General features: G+C 39.1%; 1 protein-coding gene and 1 long non-coding RNA gene across 18 annotated transcripts in view; both read right to left on the reverse strand.

Annotated features, from left to right (window-relative positions):
* The window catches only part of LOC139989441 (uncharacterized), a 207,709-nt gene that overhangs the window by 82,125 nt on the left and 104,306 nt on the right, over positions 1 to 21,278 (reverse strand). The window lies entirely within an intron of this gene.
* LOC139989480 (uncharacterized) lies at positions 9,715 to 11,850 on the reverse strand. Its single transcript, XR_011800346.1, has 2 exons — positions 10,472 to 11,850; positions 9,715 to 9,946 (listed from the first exon to the last, which is right to left on the reverse strand). It is a non-coding gene; the product is annotated as an uncharacterized lncRNA (long non-coding RNA).

Below are 21,278 nucleotides of genomic sequence, written 5' to 3' on the forward strand. Positions count from 1 at the left end.
ACACGATAAAAATAGAAGAGCGGAGTTAATGCATTCGTTTCCAATTTCCCTTGGCCAAGCTTTTGCAATTAGCCCGATTTCACGGGTAGTGTTTAATATTAAACGCGATGACGCGGCGCGAATCTAATGAATTCATTTATCACGGCTCACTTATCCCTTCGATCGAGTTTCTACTACGAGTCAAGTCAGGTATTCTCGTCTTCTCGGTTCTTCTCTACGTACCGCAATTTCCCAGGTATTCGTATATGGCCACTGTTTTACGGTAAAGTACTCACCTGCAACAGAAAAGAAATATCGATATCGATTATTAAAACATTCCTGGAGACAGAGTAGCTGGCGACACGCGCACGCATGCTCCGCGTTTTATTACCAATCCGACTGTATGCACCACTGCGTAAACCAGCTGTTGCAGAGCGCCCGTAAATTTTGTTCTAGAGTACATCCGCCGTTTATCGTTTGAATAATAATGGAACAGAATGGAGGAAAACGATGTTTGTAACCATAATTCAGAGGTTAAGATGTTGAACGATGTACGTGATGAAAAATACAGAAATAATATTTTCTTTAATGGAAGAGGACGAATAAAGCTTTAAACGCTGTAAGTGCTAGAGGTCAGTCGGAGTTGATATACGAAAATGTCACTTTATCCTTCTTTTTCTATGGAGTAATGGATTCTGCGCAACGAAAATGCATTGATTGGAAAAAGAAGACTGTGCATTACTCTTCGATTAAGTAAAAGATAATTTAATATTCTACACTATATACTAAGATTTCGACAAACCATAAAATCGTTAGTTTGAAATTTCTGAATCAAAAAGACAATGATTTTACAAACTTCAATTCATTACAAATGTACATATATGATGGAACCATCATAAAGGTTCTATATAATTATTTTAAGAAATTGATATCGTGATTGTTTCGATTCTGTTTTGTTAAGTATTTAAATTTTAAATTCAACAGCATTTAACTGCATTTAACAAAAAGAAAAATTGAATAAAGTACCTCGTTTTTATAAATTCATTCAGGAAAGGCTGATCTGTGACAATATTTTTATACATAGAAGAACAGCCCAGCAGATCGCCAATCGACGATTGAAAAATGATAACGATCACGTGTTATTTTTCGCGCTTCACTATGTCACATCGTGCAAGATAGTAATCGTTAATCAGCGGATAAATCAATTCACGGTTCGATTAATAATCCCATCGCATCGGATTTACGCAACTGCATCGGGCTACCTGCGCCGCTCGGGTTTCCCCGCGACATTCGTCCCTCTTTCATCGTCCCTTTCCTTAATGCATTTTACACCCCTTGCGGGGGTATGACGCGGAATGCAAACCAACTGGAACTTTTCATTTCCTGTTATCGTTCCGGTTGGAACGCTGACCCCGAATGGCGACAAAACATTGTTATGACTGAGAGGATAAATCCAACAATGCCGCGAGAATGGAATTTTAACGGGAGGTGGAAGCTCGCTAATTTCAATTAACCTTTCACGTTAAATCCGAGAGAAAAGAAGCGAAAGGTCACACGCACGAGGGCGTTCACGTCAGTACATGCCATTTACAACGATATTTTTACGCTTTCCCCTTTCGTTCTTTCTCGACTTTCCAAAAGAACGATAATCGAAACAGGTAACCCCATAGCCTCAACCTTTCGCCTGCGTTGTAAACTCGATAAAACTTTTTAAAAAGGAAATGGGAGAAAAAAGAAAGATTCCAATTCCCACGCGTAATCGAACCTCGATACGATTCGTCGATACAGAAGGATATGTAACCACATCCGCTGAAAGCAATCGAACAGCGTAAAAACTTTCGAAAACAGGCTATGAAAGCGTTGCCTGAACAGTGAAATATCACGCTATCCGATGTCCCCGCGATTCGAAGGCAACGCGAAAATCTTACGATACTCGAGTATCGATGAGCCAAACGAATAGAGTCTACGAGAAAATATCGTCGACCATTAAAGCAACGGAGGACAAGGAGGGGGGAAAAAAAAGAGGAGAATGGAGCGGACAGGAGTGGCAGTCGTTTATCAAACGCGTTTCCAGGGGCGTCAAGCGCGGAGACGTACTTTTTAGCGCGTGACATCAGCAGATCTATTAGTCACGGGCCTGACGATGAGTTCTGTCGGTTGACGGCAGCCGCGTGCGGCAATTACGTCGAATCTGGAAAGGAAGCGACGTCTCTGCGTAAGGGCAAACAATGCCAGACTAACGTTACCCGTGTTGGAAGCCTTTCATTAGAGTTTAACGAGAAAAGTCGAGCGAGCCGACTCGTCACGTGCAGAACTTAACCGAATCGTCTTTCGTCGAAGCGTCGAAATAAATAACATCCAAGGAAAATAACGACCGGCAAAGAAGAACGAACAAATTACGAAACATGCTGTAATTAACTCGAGAAGATAGTGGAGAGACTTCGATATTAATTAAAATACTGTTCCGTTCTATCTAAATCGATTTAATCACAGAAACGTCATACGATTCCATTAACGACAGCCAAAGAAACAGCACTCGTAGGCGTGTCCTGAGCTAAGATCGTCGGAACGAGGTAAATCCGACTTAACGTGTACAATAGTCTCTTTTTGGGGGGAAAAAGAGCGAGCTCGTTTTGCTGTTCTTCCTCCAATCGGGAGACCAAAGCAATCCGATAACGAGAATCTCGTGAATATTTCATTCGAGCCGCTTTTAAAGAAGAAGCAGAAGCACCGTTCGAACGACGAATTTACGCAATAAACCACGCCTCGGGTTTGCGTCTCTTGAGCTGGAAAGTTCGATCGGCATCCTCGATTCATAAGGACGACAACGACAGCGTGAATGGAATAACGAATTCAACGATGACCAATCTCAGAAGTCGAAGGCTCGATGACGCTGTGGGTTAATGTACACGTATTTGTGACTTGTGCAACTCGATACGCAGACACGCTTCAACAAGATTGTAGAAATCGCTATGGAAAATTAGGCGATATAGAAACGTATAAAACTTTATCGAGCATTCGACTCTTCATTTTTACTTCATTTTTACTACCAGACGATTAAAACGCTGTAGAATCGTTTAAACTTTCCTTCGATGTTACTACTATCCCATTAGTTTAATTTATCCAACCTAATGAAGCAACTCGATATCGATAAACTTTATCTAAAAATCCAATAGATAGAGGAAATTCTTCTAACAAATCGATACCAATGTAAATTATTTTAAATTAATGTAAAACACGCCAACGTTCTGCATTAAATTAGACCAAATACAGATCATCCCAAGGTCCCAGAATATCCACAATTCCTATCTCGAATGCCACTAATCTCGAACAAGTCGTCCAATAATCCCCTTTGGAAGCGTTCGATAATCGAGCAATAACGTTGCTGGGTCTCTGACAGAGCGATGGGCGCGCCGCTTCCTCCGTTTATATTTAAATGATCATCGGTTACTGCTTCGCAGGAAGCAACTTCTAAATGTACCTTCGCGAAAGTGCACCTTCCTATACGGTCGATGCCTTCCATTTTCCTGCACAGGTAGATCATGCGGTCCCAGGTTTTCCCTCGACAACGAACTCACTAGGATCCCCCTGAGAGTCGCAAGGGTACTGCTCGGAATCTCTCTGTTCATGTCGTCAGCTCCCATATCATCGACGTTTCATTAACACTGACATATCGTCGCTAATATTCGTTGATCCTCGTACGAATTATTTAAAAAGAAATAACACCAATTCCTCGAATATTCCGTGTCGATGGATTAAATTTCGCGCGCTTGGAGATGCTTAGTGCGCTTCGACAAAGCGAAGCGACCCGATCTCCTCCGATCAAACGATCGATACTTTAATGTCACCGCGTGTGGACCACGCTCCACGTTGTTGTTGATGATTCTATTTATTTCCAGATGAAACGGAAAGTCAACGTAAATAAAGAGAAGTGTGGGAAGGAAGAGTCACACGATCGTTAACAGTGAATCGTCGAGCGAGAACGCGATCGTCGCGTAACAGAGCCGCCTCTTTTCGCCGTGATGCCCGTAACTGGCTTCTTCATAGGCCATCGCCGACGACCAACAGCAGCGGCGGCACGTTACGTCACCATGTAAATTTAATCGGCTGTTTAGCGGCTGATGGCTCGCGCTAAAGGTCGCGTGCGGGCGTAGGTTCGCGGTGCTGCATACGAGGCTCGACGCACGCTATCGATCCGGCTGTCCACGGCCTGTGTCCCCTCGGAAAACCGACACCATCTTCGTCACGATTAGAAAGTACCTTTCTCCTAGATCGATTTAGAAACTCCGCACTTTTCACCCGGGAAAACATCGACGAGCGCCGCGACTCGTCGCAACCAACCACTTTGCTGTGTTCCTTCGAGCCACGTAGTACACGTGTTCACGTATATACACTAAAAGCAGTAGGTAACCACGTGATTACGATTCCTGAAACGATTTTAAATTTCCCGATACCAGTGATACACGTAAGAATCGTTTCCACTTTTCTATGTAACTATATATAGATATATGCACTTCTGTACCGTATCATACTGTACCACTTTGTATTCGATCACAAAGGTTTAAACGAACGGCAGAAGAGTTTTGTGGTATCGATTGAGAATTGTAGGCGAGAGAGTGTCGATTTTCAAATGGAATCACGATCGCGGTAACAAGACGTCCCTGTGGAACATGCTCGACCGTGTGACTGACTTGCTCGAGAAGCCACAGGTCCCTCCTTACTCGTCGCAAGTCTTTCTTGCTCCTTCTACGAGTCTCTCCCACCTCTCTGTGTCGGTCTGATTCGACGACGGACAGTTGTGAGCTCTGCGTGCACCTTGGACAGCGTGCCGACTGTCTGCTTCAAAGGAGTGGGAATCGATGTTTCCATTTTCTCGTACACCACGCTCGAACAGCACATACGATGTATGTATGAACAATTACGAACCGTGGTTGTATAACTACTCGGTTTCTTTAAATAGATTACTTCTGTTTACACGTTGTTATCCACTAGGCGCCATTGTTGAAAGACAGTATTCACAGAAACAATATTACGCTTTCTGCGTCGTTCTTTGTTCTAAGTAACTTTTAGTTACGCTGGTAGACAGCCAGTTTAGCGGTGGAATTGGAGTTAGAAATTCTGGATGGAGAAATTGCTCGGTGAGTGCCAAGTGCCCTAGGTTCGAGTTCCGATCCAGTAAACATGGTCATCCGTTTTTTGTCAACGCTGTCTTCGTTACCTCGTTTCTGCTGTTATCGATTATTTTGTTGCATTTCAAGTCTTCTGAATGCCACTTAACGGTTTATAGTTTTAGACGCTCGACATGTTATGGAGAGATAACGAGGTAAGATATCTGGCGATTCGTATTTCATCATTCTTGACTAGATATCTAATATTTACTACATGCATAGAGAGAAATTATAAATCAATAATGTGCGATAACAGTCGGTAGTAAATTAACTTGTTCTTGGAAAAGACAAATTTTAACACGTTGTCTGAATTTCTAATCTGAATTTCTAATCGCTTGGATGTAACTATTTCTTTATAAGTCGTAATATTTCTGTTGGGAATAAATCATGTCATACTTGTATTTGCGAAGATTAAGATCAATCTGAAGTTTCTATAGACACAAGTAAAGAAACAGAGCTCAAATGAGGCTGCATTTTATCTATCAAAAATTCTAACAAGTATTCTACTTTGTATATTTTATACGTTTTTGTTTGCTACATACATTCTGTGCATTTTTATATCTCTAAATTTTCATACAAGTGCGGAAAAAGTCAGCACTTTGATGATCAGAAATTCCTAGCAAAAAAATTAAACGTCTTACTTTCGCTACGTCACTTACTGGGATCAGTAGAATTGCTTCCGTTATTGGTCAGCCATGTTCGCGGCGCAAGTAACATTGAAATACGTCGACGTGGCATTCTCGCATTAAAAATAGACGAAACGCGGCGCGTCAATGAATATTCCATCGATCCACGTCGATCACGGGGCTCATTATTCACGGCTAACCTCGCGACTAGATAAAAAGAGATGACGTGGACGAGCCTCGCCACGATATTCAAATTGCTGCGACGTTTCTCAAGCATTCTGGCGTTTCTTGATTACGCGACGTTTGTCATTTCCGAGATAAGAATAATGAGACGTTTGGCTTCCAAAAGATTTTCGTGCCCTGAACACGGAACAAAAGGAAGACGATCAGGTATCGGCTAAAGTCTTCCTTTTCGTTGCAAATGACAGTCTTAACGCTAGAACTAACGACGAGTATGATACTTATATTGAAGAAATGAAACATGAAAATTATTTGAAAAAAAGAAAACGCGTAATACAATAAAAAAATTATACAAGGATCGTTCAGATTCTTAAAAATACACTATTGAAAATGTTAAATTTTCATGAAAAGTTACAAATTGGATCTTTTGCCTATTCCGATAGCTTTCTTCCTGGTGATTAAGATTTATACATACTTTTAGACCGAATTTTCCAATTTTACACCGCATATGTTACGTGTAAAAAGTTTCTTGAGGGAAATAGCATTCTGCTATGTTCGCCAGTGCTGCACCAGTATCATTTTATTATACATTGTAAATTTATAAAATTTCTATGAAAGATTATGAACTGGTCATTTCGTCCACTCCGATAGTTCCAATGTTAAAAGTGTGGTTGTTTTTCTTCTGCTTTAGAAGTTACCTATTCATTCGCGATTCTGAAAGCGTCGTCGATTTTCTAGAAGTAAATGGTTGGTTCACTTTCGGTGAATCCTTTGAACCCGCTGTATCTCTTCGCTTGGTTAAACACCACGTTGATCGAAAGTCGTAAAGAAGCTTGTAAACTGTTGGGGAAAAGTGTAACGCTCGATTTAAGAAGAGACTTCGGTGAATGCAAGACTGTTTAATAGGAATAGATAGAATATCTATGGTGCATATCTGTGGTGCACGGATAATTTGCAACGAGAAATCGACGTCGTAGCGATCGTTAATTTGGTTTTGTAATCGCTACGTTCCGAAGAAGCGACGTACGAGCTTCTCAGGTATAAATTAACGTTGAGAGGATAGGTCAGATGGGATCGAAGACATTAACGATGACAGTGGATTCCTTAGTTAATAAAAAAATGAGAGAAGCAACTTTCTAGCGTTTATACCTTCCGAATGTAATAATTTTTTTACTTGAAGATTCTCTGTTTCTCGTCATGCCGTTTCCGTCAAAAATAAACGATACCACATTAACATGTGTGAGAAAATCTAACTGAATTTGATATAACTGTTTCAATTATTAGTCCCGTAACTATAAAAATACCTGCATAAAGAAATGGCCTGGTTAGCGAATCAATACATTGTCGTTGCAATAAAAATATTCGTTAACACCTCGCTGATAACTATTGACAACCCAAAGAGATTTTTGCAATATAAACCCCAGTTCAATGCAAACGAGGAGAAAGCTTCCATCGAAAGCCGTGCTAACTACTATGCGCAACGAATCCTATAACGTTTACAATGTTTATTCATTCTTCCATGCCGCCTCAACAACGCCTCTTCCCTGTCACGCTAAATCTCCATCTTCTGCTAACCTTCTTGACCCAATGCACTCCAACAAAACAAGCGAAAAATAAACTAAACCCTGCTCTATAATTACTCACGATCACTGACATTTCCATCGTGCAGTATCGCGATTAACAGGCAATTAAGCGCGTTTTCATAAAGCATAGCCTCCGCGTCCCGTCACAATGGACGGGTCCTAGGATCGCACTGTAACATCCAACTAGTTATCTCTCGATAATTTCGTCCCACACAAGCAACGCATCGGTCCGTGAATACCGTAAATCATCCGTAATGCACGAATCGCCCATAACCAAGTCCAATTGCTCTCGGCTCATCGATGACCCCGCAAACGAGAACGGAAGCGGCAACACATTTTTTCCTCCTCTCTGGAATGGCCTTTTCCCCTCCTTCACCCCGTTGGTAGGGTAGAAATGCAATTTATAAGCCGAGAATCATGGTGAACGTCCGGCACGGTGGTTTCACGAACATCGATTATTCTATTATATATCTTCTAACCTCGAGAAATTTGCCAAGCAATTTCCGGGCTAATTATTTTCCCCGCTGAGAAGATCACCGCGTGATAATCTCCGCCAAACGGAATTGCCATGACGAGGGTTTCTTCGACGAATTATCGCGAGGCGTGAGCGTCGATGCGTGGAAATCTGAAATCATCCATGAACTAGGGACCAACTGTAAATAACTGACTCGGAGAATCTGGTTCACGACTCCGAGTCTGGTTCCATAGTGGTCCTGCGTCGAAGATGTGTTTTCGTGAGGATCATGCGTCACGCAAGGCAAACGTCACGCGTTGCGAACGCGGTAATTAACTTTACGATCGTGAGGTATAGGGTATGGTATATTGTAACACTTTTAAGAATAATGATAGGAGTAGTGATTCTTGGTGCTGTTAATTTTTCCAGTCTTTCTTCTATAATTATACTTTTTTATTTTGGTACATGGTTATTTAGCGTTATACAGTTAGTTATGTTTAATTCTAGCTCGAGCAAAACTTCGACAAGAAGCTTGAAGAAGAGGCATGTGAATAGACTATTATTATAATGTCTATATGTTTATATTTTTTGCCATTATTAATAGTAGTTTGGATTATATAAATGTAATTATTAATGTATAAATGTACAGTAGAAATTAATGTATAAATGTATTGTATAAAATGTAATAGTAGTGGATTGGAAAAAGCGACTGGTAAATTTCAATAATTTAATGCTATTTCATCAAACTATAATGTTCCATAGAAAAATCACATTTGTATTTTCCATTACATTTCACTATAAAGAAGAACAAAGTGTTCAGTTATTTTGTACACAGACGAACAAAAGAAATTTGATGTTATACTAAGAAATTATACCGCCGCATAGTCGTTGCATTAAGAACAATTATGTCTTTCCAACTCGAGTCGTGGTTTTGCGCTTCGTCATGATATAGATCAAAATCAGAGGTGAAAAACAATCGGCTAGAAGCTTGCACACACAATGAAACAAACAGACGGGTCTTCTCCAGAAACTTTAGCAACGAGTCTCTCCTTCTTCGATGTTAATGACCATGAAAGTCATGACAGGGAACGTGAAAAAAAAGTGGTATCGCCTGGAATGGAAGAACTCGGGGAAAATGCAGTCGCGTTCGCGAGCATCCATACAGGGGCGAGAAGCTAAGAAACTCGGCAACGAACTCTTTGAGGATTGAAAAGGCAACGCTTCGAGAAGCTGACCTCGTTTTTCATTCAGCCGGCAAAACCTGCGGGCGATTTTCCGGTGACGTAGAAATCTTTGCCGAATGGTTTGCCGAGAGCGTCCTGGAAAGCAAGGAAAACACACGGAGGAAATCGAGCACGGAACAGAAGACACGTTTTTTATCACAGACTTTCTACCAGATGAGACGGAAAAGAAATAGCAAACGCGGATACCACCCACTATATTTTAGAGACAATGATATTTGATGATATTTGAAGGTTTCGACAGGAAAACGGTGACGATCTATCTCAAATCGAAACTGCAATTTTACAGGTTTCAAAAAATCCCTTATAATTATTCGAACGACACACTTTCTTTTACTTTAGCATATTTTTCAATAACAGTCAATATTTTACTTCGTTAAAAGTACCTGCATGTTTTTAGTAATTACAAACTCAAAAAATATGACATTCATTTCGAAATGTTTTAGTTCCAGTATTAAATGTTTCTTTTTTCTTTTTTTCTGATTTTCAATAATTCTCTTTTCACCAATAAATCTCAGTTACCATTTAATATCATGTTTCCTCATATCTTGGTATCTCCGGATTAAGTTCAATTACATCTGGGTCACTATTGACTACTATGAACTACATTTCCCACATACAATAAAACCTTTATCACGTGTTGCGCTACAACTCGGGTTTCTCGTGCAAAAGAAAAACAATTAAAGTATTCCGAGGAAAAACAGTCGTAATCCTTCTCAAATAAAAATTGAGATTTTATTATATCGTATATTAGAAGTAGGGAAAGCTATTAGACTGTAATGTAATAAAAAACCGATCAATGTCATATCTTTCCAATAGAGGAGCATTTATGAACAGTCATGGAGAATTTATGATCAGTTAATATTCTTAAAACGATTATAAATTCTCATTCTAGAAAGCATAAATCACAACCTGCCAATGCAAATTCTACGATCTTCAAACAACTAAACTAATCAAGAACGTGCATGTTATAACTTTCTCTTAAGATAAAAACAATAATCGCAGAACATTAAATCTCGTAACTCTTAAAATTTAAATATTAACGAAGGGGCATTCATATTGTAAGAAAGGAACATATTAAACCTTGAGTTTTGTACAACGAGAAGAAGTTCACGAAATCCCAATTACTAAAAATTTTACTTTTTACGACACTGTACTTAATCGTTTTTCTCGCGAACTCTTCAATTATCAGAAATATAATCCTTGGTGAAATGCTCCGGTGTGAAATCATGCCACTTACATCAGCCGATTTTATGTGGCGTCGTTGCAAATTGAACGTCTTCGTTTCGCTACGTTACAGTAGTCTGTCTCGACTGAACACGACTACATACTGCTCGTATGGAAACTGGTTGGTTGGTAGAGGTAGCCGATGATTTTGCGATGATTACGCAACCGATTTTTCTCGAAACGAAACATATCTGTTCGCATCGCGGCGGCATTTTCTACGCCTCGAACTGGTCGCTAGGCCCCGATATTCCTGACGACGATTTCTTGTGGCCGGTTGGCCTTGCAATGCCACGTGCAATGCAAAGCGTCTCTGGCATTAGAACTGTGCCCACCTGCGTGCACCGCCGATGGCATCCGGCCTTTGTGGCCGACTATCCACGCGGTCGAGAAAACGTTCAGTCGGTGTTCCTTTTATCCTCGACCTCTCAGCATCGGATTATTATCGATTCCTGATTAATTCTTGTCGATTGAAACCGGTTTCGCTGAGAAAAAATCCTTTCTTCGCCAATACGCTATATAGAGTCACTGGATTAGGCAACAATAATCGTGCACTCTTATAAGTAGATAAACATACGTTATTTCCTTATTGCTACGGCACCTTTCAATAATTCTGAATAGTCCGTGATTATATCATAACTCTCGAACAACTGTTTAATGACTCATACCTTACTCTTTCTATTCCGATCATAACGTATGAACACTTAAAGATTTCACAAGCAGAATACATTCTTGCTGCGTGTCATTGTATAGTCAATTGGCAGCGTGTTACTATGCATCCTAATTTCCATATATATTCTTGGAACCGATCTTTACTTGCAAAAATCTCTTAACATGCTCGTCGTCCAACTACATCTATCGCTAGACTGCAAATGTCTAGGCAACATCATATTCTTATGAATGTGAAGTAAAAAAATGGAATTTAACTATAGTCGTTCTACGAAGTAGATATTATAATTAACTTTTACTATATCCGTATATTTTTACACTTTTCAATCTCCCACGAATACATAAACGTTTACGGTCTACTTATCATACATCTGAACATCACGGGGAAAAAACATAATAAGTAGACATATTATTGGAAGCAGATTTAGAAACTCCAAGATTATTGGACACTTTAAAATTCTCCGTGAGTAAAAGACAGTGGATATCCGTAAATTAATACGTTTAAGTCACGAAGATGGAATACATTATCTAGTTTCTACATTTCGCTAGAACCACGGAAAAAGGAGCGTATGAATAACGTGAACAGATCGACTAACTAAAACAAATCGTTTTCACTGATCGATGACCGGCATATACTTCGTCTACTTTTATTTATCTCGTGAAATTCGTCTCGTGGGAGATGCTAATGGTCCTGTGGAAATTCTCTGGAACCGTGACAAAAGGCCATCAAGGTAATTACCGCGGAAGCCGACGAAAAATAGGAGGACGCCACTGGGGCCGTTTTAAGTGTGAACTTCGCGAGATCTATCGGCAAGTTCGTAAAAGAGCCATTAGGAAGTTTCAACCCGGAGGCTGCCTACCAACTTCCCTGCATCCTTAATCGCCGTTTTCACGGATCGCCGATATTACGCCATTTAAAATTCTAATCCGCGACTGTTTTCGTTCTGTTGTTGTTGCGAGACGATCGCGTGCAAATGGCCCCCCGCCCTAAAGTTCGCAAGAACGCGAATCGAGACGAATATCTTGAAAGAGAACGGTTTAGTTGGCCTTCGTTGTTTCAGAAAGGCTTTCGTACTCAGGTTGTTCGCCATAACAATTTCATTTCACGTGGTAAGTTCCGGTAGATATGCTTTTAGTAACGGCAACGTAAAATGGAAAGTTACGAGAGTTAAGAATTCCGTGATTACGAGATTGAATGAGTTCCTAAGTTCCTTATAAAGCTTCTAAATGGTATATCTTGATGCTAAAAATATTGCCATAACAGTATGCTATTGGTTTGTTACGAAACTTTGTAGATTCATCAGCTGTTTCTGAAAACTTTGTGTTTTTTGATTCATCTAAAAGATCTTCTGCTCAACTAATAAGAAGATGGCAAGAACTGCGAAATCTCGAACGAATTGGCTGTATGTGAATTCGATGTTTTAGCCCTTTGTTTTCGAGAAACTAATCGAGAAATTATGTTCTTGGTATGTATAATATGCAGGAGTACTATGATAAATAAAAATAATCAGAGATTTACCAAAAAAGTTGTAAAAACTTAATATTAGTGGCAACAGAACATTAATATTATAAAAGAATTTACAAAGTAAGAAACTCATTAGTTTCTCGAACACAAGGGGCCGTGCACTCAAATCCTCTTGGGATTGTTTTATCATAAACCGAAAGCATCGAATGCACACACAGCCAACTCGTTCGAGATCTCGCAGTTCTTGCCATCTCCTTATAAGGATATTAAAATATTCCCTTCCAATTGCCAAGTAATATTAAAACTGGAATATCAATAAAAATGGACTCAGCGTGTTTTGAACAATGGAGACGATACGATCGACGTTCACGTAACTATAAATATATCCAACGATGCTCTCTCCTTTCTCTCCCTGTATCTCGCTGTAAATTCGACCAACGACCGCAGACGCGTAAAACTCGTTGATTCACGTGAAAGTGCAATCAGCCCCAATTTGTCCGGGCGGATCGTTGCGTGGCGCATGGACGCCGTTAATTATTCCGCGCGTGCCAGTTACAAATGCATGAAACGTAGGGAACGTTTCCCGACGCGGGGCTTGGCGCGGTTGAATTTCACCTTTCAAAGCAGCACTCGTTCGCATCGAAGGACGAAAATTGTCGATCCCGGTCTGTCGTTTGCGTAATCCTCCGCTTTTTTCGCGAGTCAGCCTCTTGTGCAACAGCCTATTAAAACCGAACTGCACGACGTCTATGGTGGCGTCGCGTTGTCGCGATAGCGACACGAGGCTTCGGGTGCCGGCGCAGGTAGCATTCGGGTGAATCGATTCTCGAATTGCGTAGGCAATTGTACTCGAATCCGTTCGTAGAACGTCGCATCACGATCTTAGATAGTGATCGTATGAATAGAGCAGTCATTCTGATTAATGAGCAGCTGTCATTTGTAACTGCAATCGTCATATACAATAGTTGCTTTGATAGGCGAAGAATTAACATCGTTTCGATACAAGACCAGTTACAACAGAACGGTTCTTGCGATTAATTCGAATAGAAGCGATTCATTAATTCAAATGGACCAATACGATTGCAACGTCGATTCCTTTGAACTAGAGTGACTAATGCGCTTACCCGTGCATCGAGGATTGCGGAATTATCCTTTGATCGCGTGTTTTTTTTTTTCATTTTTGTAATTCTATAACGGTAGTCAATTTTTATATCAACCAGCCGACAAATAGAATTTCCCCGCATTTTACTCGGTTCAAAAGAGCTTTAGCTAGGACGCTTTAACTCTTGGTTAAGATTAATCTCTTCCTATTGTTGGTCCGGTAAAACCCGGTGAATTTTTAAATGCTGCTCCAACGGCTCTCCGACGATCAAAAACCGTTCTTTTAATAAATATCCACGTGCAATACGGAGAATTAGTTTAGTTATTTAGTTATCTACTTATTTAGTTACTACAGAATTAACATAGAATTAATATACTATAATGGTTAATTATAGAATTAGTTAATTCTCGGAATTATATATAAATAAATAAATTTAATACATATAAATCGAATTAAATAGATAACAGTCATTTATTTCGTATCAATAATATTTTGTTCGATAAGAAAGCATCTCGATGTATCATTTTCAGTTATATATATTCGTATTCAATATTTTCTATTCATATTCGTACATCATTATCACATTTAACAAAAAAAATAATAAATAAAAACCTGCAGAATAGGACAATGAACAGGAAAAAACGTAGAACAGAAGGAGCCTAGTTAGGAAGGTACGATTATTCAGCTACAGATAATTCGATAGATCTCTAACCCGTCACGCATCGAGCATGCGATCTCGAAACTGTCTGTTACCGCGTTTAGACGGCACTCCGGTGAAACGTTTTACATAACTGAAAGTCGAAGCGCCTTCCCGTCACTATCACCGATCAACAATTCTCTTTTACGGCCGTTGCGAGACGCTTCTTTTTGCTCTAGTTCTCTGAGCATCCATCTCCGTCATCATTTTACTTCCCAATATCGAGAGAAAAAAAAATCGTTCGGCATGCTGAGCATCTCGTGACGTTTATATGTTCGAACCTGAGTACCACGGAACGTTCCAATCTATGCAGTAAAATTATTAATTATTGAATAGTAACGTACCTCTCATTTTATAATGTTATTTGTTTATTTGTGTCGTCTATCATTTTTTCGATAACATTCGTATTACTTGAACTATGATCGAACTATGAATGGATTGATTTGATTTGATGATTTGATTAATTTTAACGATGATTGAATTATGGTCAATGTATTAAGAAGATTCTCTTTACATTCGTTCTTTATTAAATTGAAAATTTTCAATGATAATTTTCAGAAAAGAAAATCAAATAAAATAGCAGGCAGAGCATAGTACGTACATCGATCTACCTTATGTCGAATCTTTAAAAAATAAAACGTAGATTTGTGTCAAGTGATTTCGTCGACGATGTAGATTTTTATTAATATTCATGTAATACAAGGACTACCGAAAGGACCATCCTGTTTATAACCTACTTAGGTATTCCGTTTTCAATTTGTTCATTCCGTTTCTAGGTAACGTTAAAAAGGTTCTTCTATTCTACTGATCGATCACAACGCGTTTCCGGTACTGACAGCCTCCGCAGTATTATAATTCTCATTTAATCCTAATTTATTTCTAATTGTTGTAAATGTTGCTAAACAACCGCGTTGTAAATTACGAAAGCTGAAACCCACTTTGCATGTCCTCGAGTAGAAATTGAAAACACAGAATCTCGACAACGAAAACAGCGTAGAATAAATGACACAGTATCGCGAATGTAACATAGAGCATACAACGACCGCTGTAGAAGCGTTTCACAAACCGCCGAATAATGCTACGAGAGCAGTTACACGCTGCTCATTATGTATAAACGTGACAGTAATGGCTCGTAAGAATTACTGGACTGGTATGCGAGCCTGTAAGCCTTTTGTTTGCCAAGCGACTTCTCTGCCGAACGGGCCATGCAGTCGTATGCGGATTCTCTAATCCTAACGTCAACGTGATTGTCACTTACATACCGTACGAGTCAAGCTGTGGTAAGTCAACGAAAATGACGAGAAAAAAGTGCAAACTTGGCGAGATTCTCGATTAATCTTAATCGACTTTCATCGCTGAAGAAGTTCATTTAATAGTACAATACCTTTTTAATGGAATATATAAATATCGATACAGTAGCGGTAAAAGTCGAGGAACCAGTTCTGGAATCGGTGGAAAACGTGAACACGGCTCTCCAAATAAAGAATGTCGTCCTCACGAGTTCGCAACGCGACAAAGTGAAAACGACCCGTGCTGATCAGACGCGCGAGCTCGCTGCTCCAAGTAGAATGAGCACGGTCAGTAACTTCATGGCGAGATTCCAAGGAAAAAGTAAGTTTGTTTAAATTTTTGTATTTAAGCTTATGTATAGTATAAATAGAAAAAGACTGCATAGATAAATTAGCCAGGTTGTTCGTTCAAACATTACAGTTTATTAAAATTTCTTTTAAAATTCAAAAATCGAAGTTTGCGCACTTTCCGCTCAATCTTTATTACGATAAAAGATAATTTGATATTCTGAAGTGTGATTAGTCAAAGTGTATGAAAACTATAAGAATAGGCTACACATTCTCATCCATTTGCCCGAGCAGCGATGCATCAACGCAAGCGTGTCGTTGAAAAAGACGTCGCGGATGAGAAGGAGTTTGCCAATTCGAAGGATATCGAGTTCGCTGCTGTCGGTTTCTCACGACTATGCCATAACGATCTTGCATCTCAGATACTCGAGTTCTCTGCAATTCTTGTTGTCTGTACGCTAGTTAGTAGCCCGCGGTTCACACGAAAAAATTCCACGTTTCTAATAACAATGACGAAAATTCACGTAACTAATTCAAGCGATCAGAAACAGACGATAGGAACAGAGAATCTCGATGAAAGTGAGGTTGAAGTTTCTGGGAAAAAACGCGTCTGGCATTTAAAAATCCTGCAACAGCCCAGAAATAACAAGAAACGTTTTTTCACGATGAAACTGGACTGTAGTCTTTCATTCAAGAATCGTAGATTAAAACATTCGCTGTTACTAAAGCGCGACTATCAACGCATAGAATTCTATTTTTTATTTTTTCTCCATCAGAGATGCCTTTGTTTTATGTAGTAATGTTTGTTTCAATGCGCTGTCTACTGTTTTGCCATTTTATCGAAACCTGCACAAAACCTTTCAAAATTTTGAACTTCAAAATAGGATAAAATCAAGTTCATAATAAAATCATTAAAAAATATCACTTGTGATACGATAGGTTAATTAAAATTTATGTAATTTAAAATTGACGGTCTACATCAAATACCGAAGTTTCGTTAAAAATTAGATGCGCCCTAAGGTTTGTAAACGGAAATGTTTAAAAAATGAAATGCAATAGTTATATCAGCATTGCATAGACAATTCGATTGACGCATGCAAAATATGCGTCAGTAGTATGCGAATACGTTAGCCAGACAAAAACGCCAGAAGAATAGTTTAGCTCGTCATGGGGCGCGATGATTGCATGTTAATCCACCAGACTATTTGTGTATATCGGAAGAATTGAACGCGCCACTCTTTCGAAACAGATCTATCTCCAGCGGGGGCTGAATACCCGGAATCGGATTAAGTTAACGTTGAGTGACAATCTCGGGTAATAGCTGCGAAGGAAATTGAGTAACTATGCAAATTTCCGTTCTCCTTCTCCCTCTGCTTCTTTCCCTCCTCGTAGAAAAGCTTGCGCGGATTCCGTAGGTCAGTTAAATCGTAATAACCACGAACCAACAGGTCGAGCGGAAACTTGGTAAGGTCGCAATTAGATTTCTACTCGATCAACTCTGTAGCAGCAGGAGGTCGTAAGCTACATTTTTCATATATATTATGCAATATAGCAGGGCAGAGAATATTGCGATAATAATCCTTTTATTACTCTGGAGTCGTAAGTATCACGAGAAATCATAAGTCATATCAGTAACTTTCTCGCGGCGCCAGATAGAGAAGCTCCATTTTTTTCGCTTATCATTTTGCAGTTTCAATTTTTCATAATTTCTATCTGATTTACGTTTTCTTTTTCCAAGTAAAAGCACATTGATCTTAAACGATCATAACGATAGAATACGTTAATTTTAATTGTAATTCATCAACAAAGCTAGGTGATGTAGCACCCTGTTATTATTTTTAAAAAAAACCAAGAGATCATGTGGAAAGCAGACTATCAAAACCGAATCTTCATCAATTGCGTACTATCTTTGGTCATCCGAACCATTGACACCTGAAATCCTACACTGAACTCGTTCACGCTGAAAGATTTCAAATTCCTACACTTCGATCTTCACTTAGTGCGAATTTTTCAAAGTAAGAGACAAAGCAAACAAAGACTGTATCCTACGTAAAAGTTCCAAATTTCCATACTCCTACCTTTGCAATATTAATTTTCCATAACAAAGATCGATATACCTCTAAATCCTATGCTAAACTTATTTATACAAAAAAATTTCTGATTTCCATACTGTCATCTTTGCACAGTAAATCTTCCGTAACAAATGAAAATTAAGCAACGTATCTATGAACTCCGCGCTAAACTAATTTATACAAGATTTTCCCGACCATCCGTTTCAATCTCTCGTTCATTCTCCTCGTCTCTGGTTAATTCAAATAAACCAAACATTCAATTCAGCGACTCCCAAATCGCTACAACTCCATTAAAAGCAACCCTGTCTAGTAGCGATCAGAGTCAGAAACGCGAGCTTTTACTTTCGGCAGAGGGATAATCTTGTCAGTCACCCTTCGACGTCTTCCCCGCGAAATGTCCAATCGCAGAGACAAAAATTCCGTCGCGGCGACGCGCCGCGTTGGTCGCGGATACGCGCGGCGCGTAAAAGGTTCGTTAACGGGAGAAACGCGACGGGGTTGCCGTCGAGTGCGTATTATGCAGGCCTTTTCGGTGGCTGATGTACGCCAGGTAGACCGTTAACTCTCGCCGCGGCGCGGCTGGTAATTTAAAAGCGCACGCCAAGCGAGCTTTCGAGATTTTAACGCGACTCGACCTCGCGGTTCTGATTAATTTCGGATCGATGCCGCTTTGCGACTCGACGCTGTTACATAACCGCTTTCAGCGCCGGTTTCTCGATTGTTGACCACCTTGCAGGCGTGAAATGTTCTTTGCCACCCTGTGTTACGTTCAAAAGTAATTAATTCACACTACAAATTAGTTTATGCTACAATAAATAAAGAATCTCCTTTTTCCTTTCTTAACATTTGAAACGTGAAGATTTCTCTCCTTTTTTATTTACACAATTATCGTATTGTACCATAGTTACGTATTGTCGATTTTGTCGACACAAATATTGCACTCTACTTCAGGTGTGTGCTTTCCCGTTTCTACAAATATTGTAAATACGAGTACGCTATTGTACAGCTAAGGTAAAACAGGTTGATTTTGAGAAATAAAAGGTTCTTTCCCGCATTTTTGCAGAGAAGGTAAAAGGATATTGCAGGATATGTTAAAAGGAAGCAATTGATTCTAAAAGCTTGCTCATTGTAGCATAAGTTCGTTGCAGCATATATTAAAATTTAGAGTACAAATGAGTCCATTTCGTTTCCTGAAATTTTTTTAATTTCAATACTAGAACGTGTGATTGACTGTTTAATTTCTTAGAAAGCATATGATTAACCTCGATGGAGTTTGGCTTATGTATGACTTATGTATGTATTTAAGTATAATCTGTTTCAAGCCCACGGATTAACTTAAAGTTGGGATAAGTAAAGTTACCTAGCACAAACGTTTAAATATGAGAACTTCAATGTTAAATGAGAAACACAAAAGTCAGCTTATATTGTACTGCATTGTATCGTATTATAGATACATTATATTGCTGTCCCAAGTAATTAGAATTCACCTATACAAAATCACGTTTAAGATCGTATAACGAAATAATTAAAAAGGGATATATTTCTATTGTTTTTTCATGCTCCCTGTTGTATTTGCTTATTGGAATATATTATGATGGCACTCTTATTATTTCGTGATTCGTTTTGAAGAGCAGAGCAAATATCTTTCAATTAACACACACGCGACAGTTCGACCCACATACGTAATACAGTACCGCTGCATATGCGTCTGAACAAATAGAATTATTTTCAAGGAAGGAACATACAATACTACACTTTATCGTGTATAATAAAAATGTAACAGGCCTCTCCGTGACTTTGTCGCAATGAAAACTCACGTGTAATCAATAACGCTTATTGAAAGCGAGATTAGTGTCAGTTTCAACGGTTTCGGCAGGCCGCGTATAGTGTAATAGCGGAGCAAAGCGTGGCTTAACTGTTATTAAACATTATACAGATTACTGTATTTTACCAGTCATGATCATACATTCGATGCACTGAAAACGCGAAAAATATGTCGGCTAACAGCGCACCGACAGAACACGATTACTCGAGCCAACATCACTTTCGCGTCACGTTGGACGCATTTGATCGACCGCAAGCGATGGAATTTCGAAATGGTATTTGCGCGAAGAAAATACTATTTAATGTAATTGCATGTTGCTTCTCATTATGCACCAAAAACATTTGTGATATTATATTTCACGGAAAAATTATTTGCAACTAATTGGTTGCCAGAGTAAAACGCCAATTACTGTAAAAAATTTGTATGAGTATATGAGCCGTCCAGAAGTCATATTGATTGATTCCATAAATTGCAAAGTAAACAGAAGTGTGTTGAACGTTACAATTGTTAAAGAACTTCTACGAGATTTACACTTATTTATGTCAGCTTCTTGCAACGAATAAACTTATGGAAATAAATTATTAATCGCGTATACAGATAACGAAACTGAGAGTGGAAACTAGAAACTAGAAAGTGGAGCTGACCAGTTTGGCTCCTGAGAAACTACACGAAACTTTGCGAATTTCATTAGCACTATAATCAAATGAGACTATCGTGCCTACGTTGGTAAAGTTTGAAACCAATGCAAAAATGTATATAAAAATTACGCTTTTACAGAAGACATTTATTACAAACATACGCTTGGTAGAAAATTAATACACTAGAGAAATAGCGATCTTGCAGATATAATTAGTGCTGAAGATGATCTCGTTAAATATTGCAGCTTACTATAATACGTTTTGCACGTATTTAGTAATCGACCGCTCGAGTACCATCATCATCTCTGTGAAATATAGAAGTACGCTAAATATGTCGTAACATCTATCTGCATTTCCAAATTTCTTTTAAATGTTACCAACATAATCATGATAATCGGATCTCGTTACTGTATTAATGAAATTTCAAACTGTCTTCCATAACATACGTAATTATATTCGTAAAAAAAAAGCTTTCCACGAGCGTCCAACAATTTTCGTTAACTACTGTATGTATATTCGTTGGATATTAAATTCAGTTTGTTCTATCGATCCATCGAGCCTTCCTAATTGTGCTCTGTCTTTTCTCTTTTTCGTCAGAAAAATCATGAAACAAAAACAGAAAGAGGTCGACAAAAAATGTATACTCTTGATATATCCGTACGGCTTCAATGAAATCGCGAACAGATACGATATTAGACCGAACTTTCTGCATGAAAAACGTACCGCGAAACGCGGAACAGGCCGAGTTTTAACAGTCACCGAGCTATTCGTTGTATTT

Source organism: Bombus fervidus, chromosome 7 (assembly GCF_041682495.2).
Source record: "Bombus fervidus isolate BK054 chromosome 7, iyBomFerv1, whole genome shotgun sequence".
In the NCBI taxonomy this organism is placed as follows: Eukaryota; Metazoa; Arthropoda; class Insecta; order Hymenoptera; family Apidae; genus Bombus; species Bombus fervidus.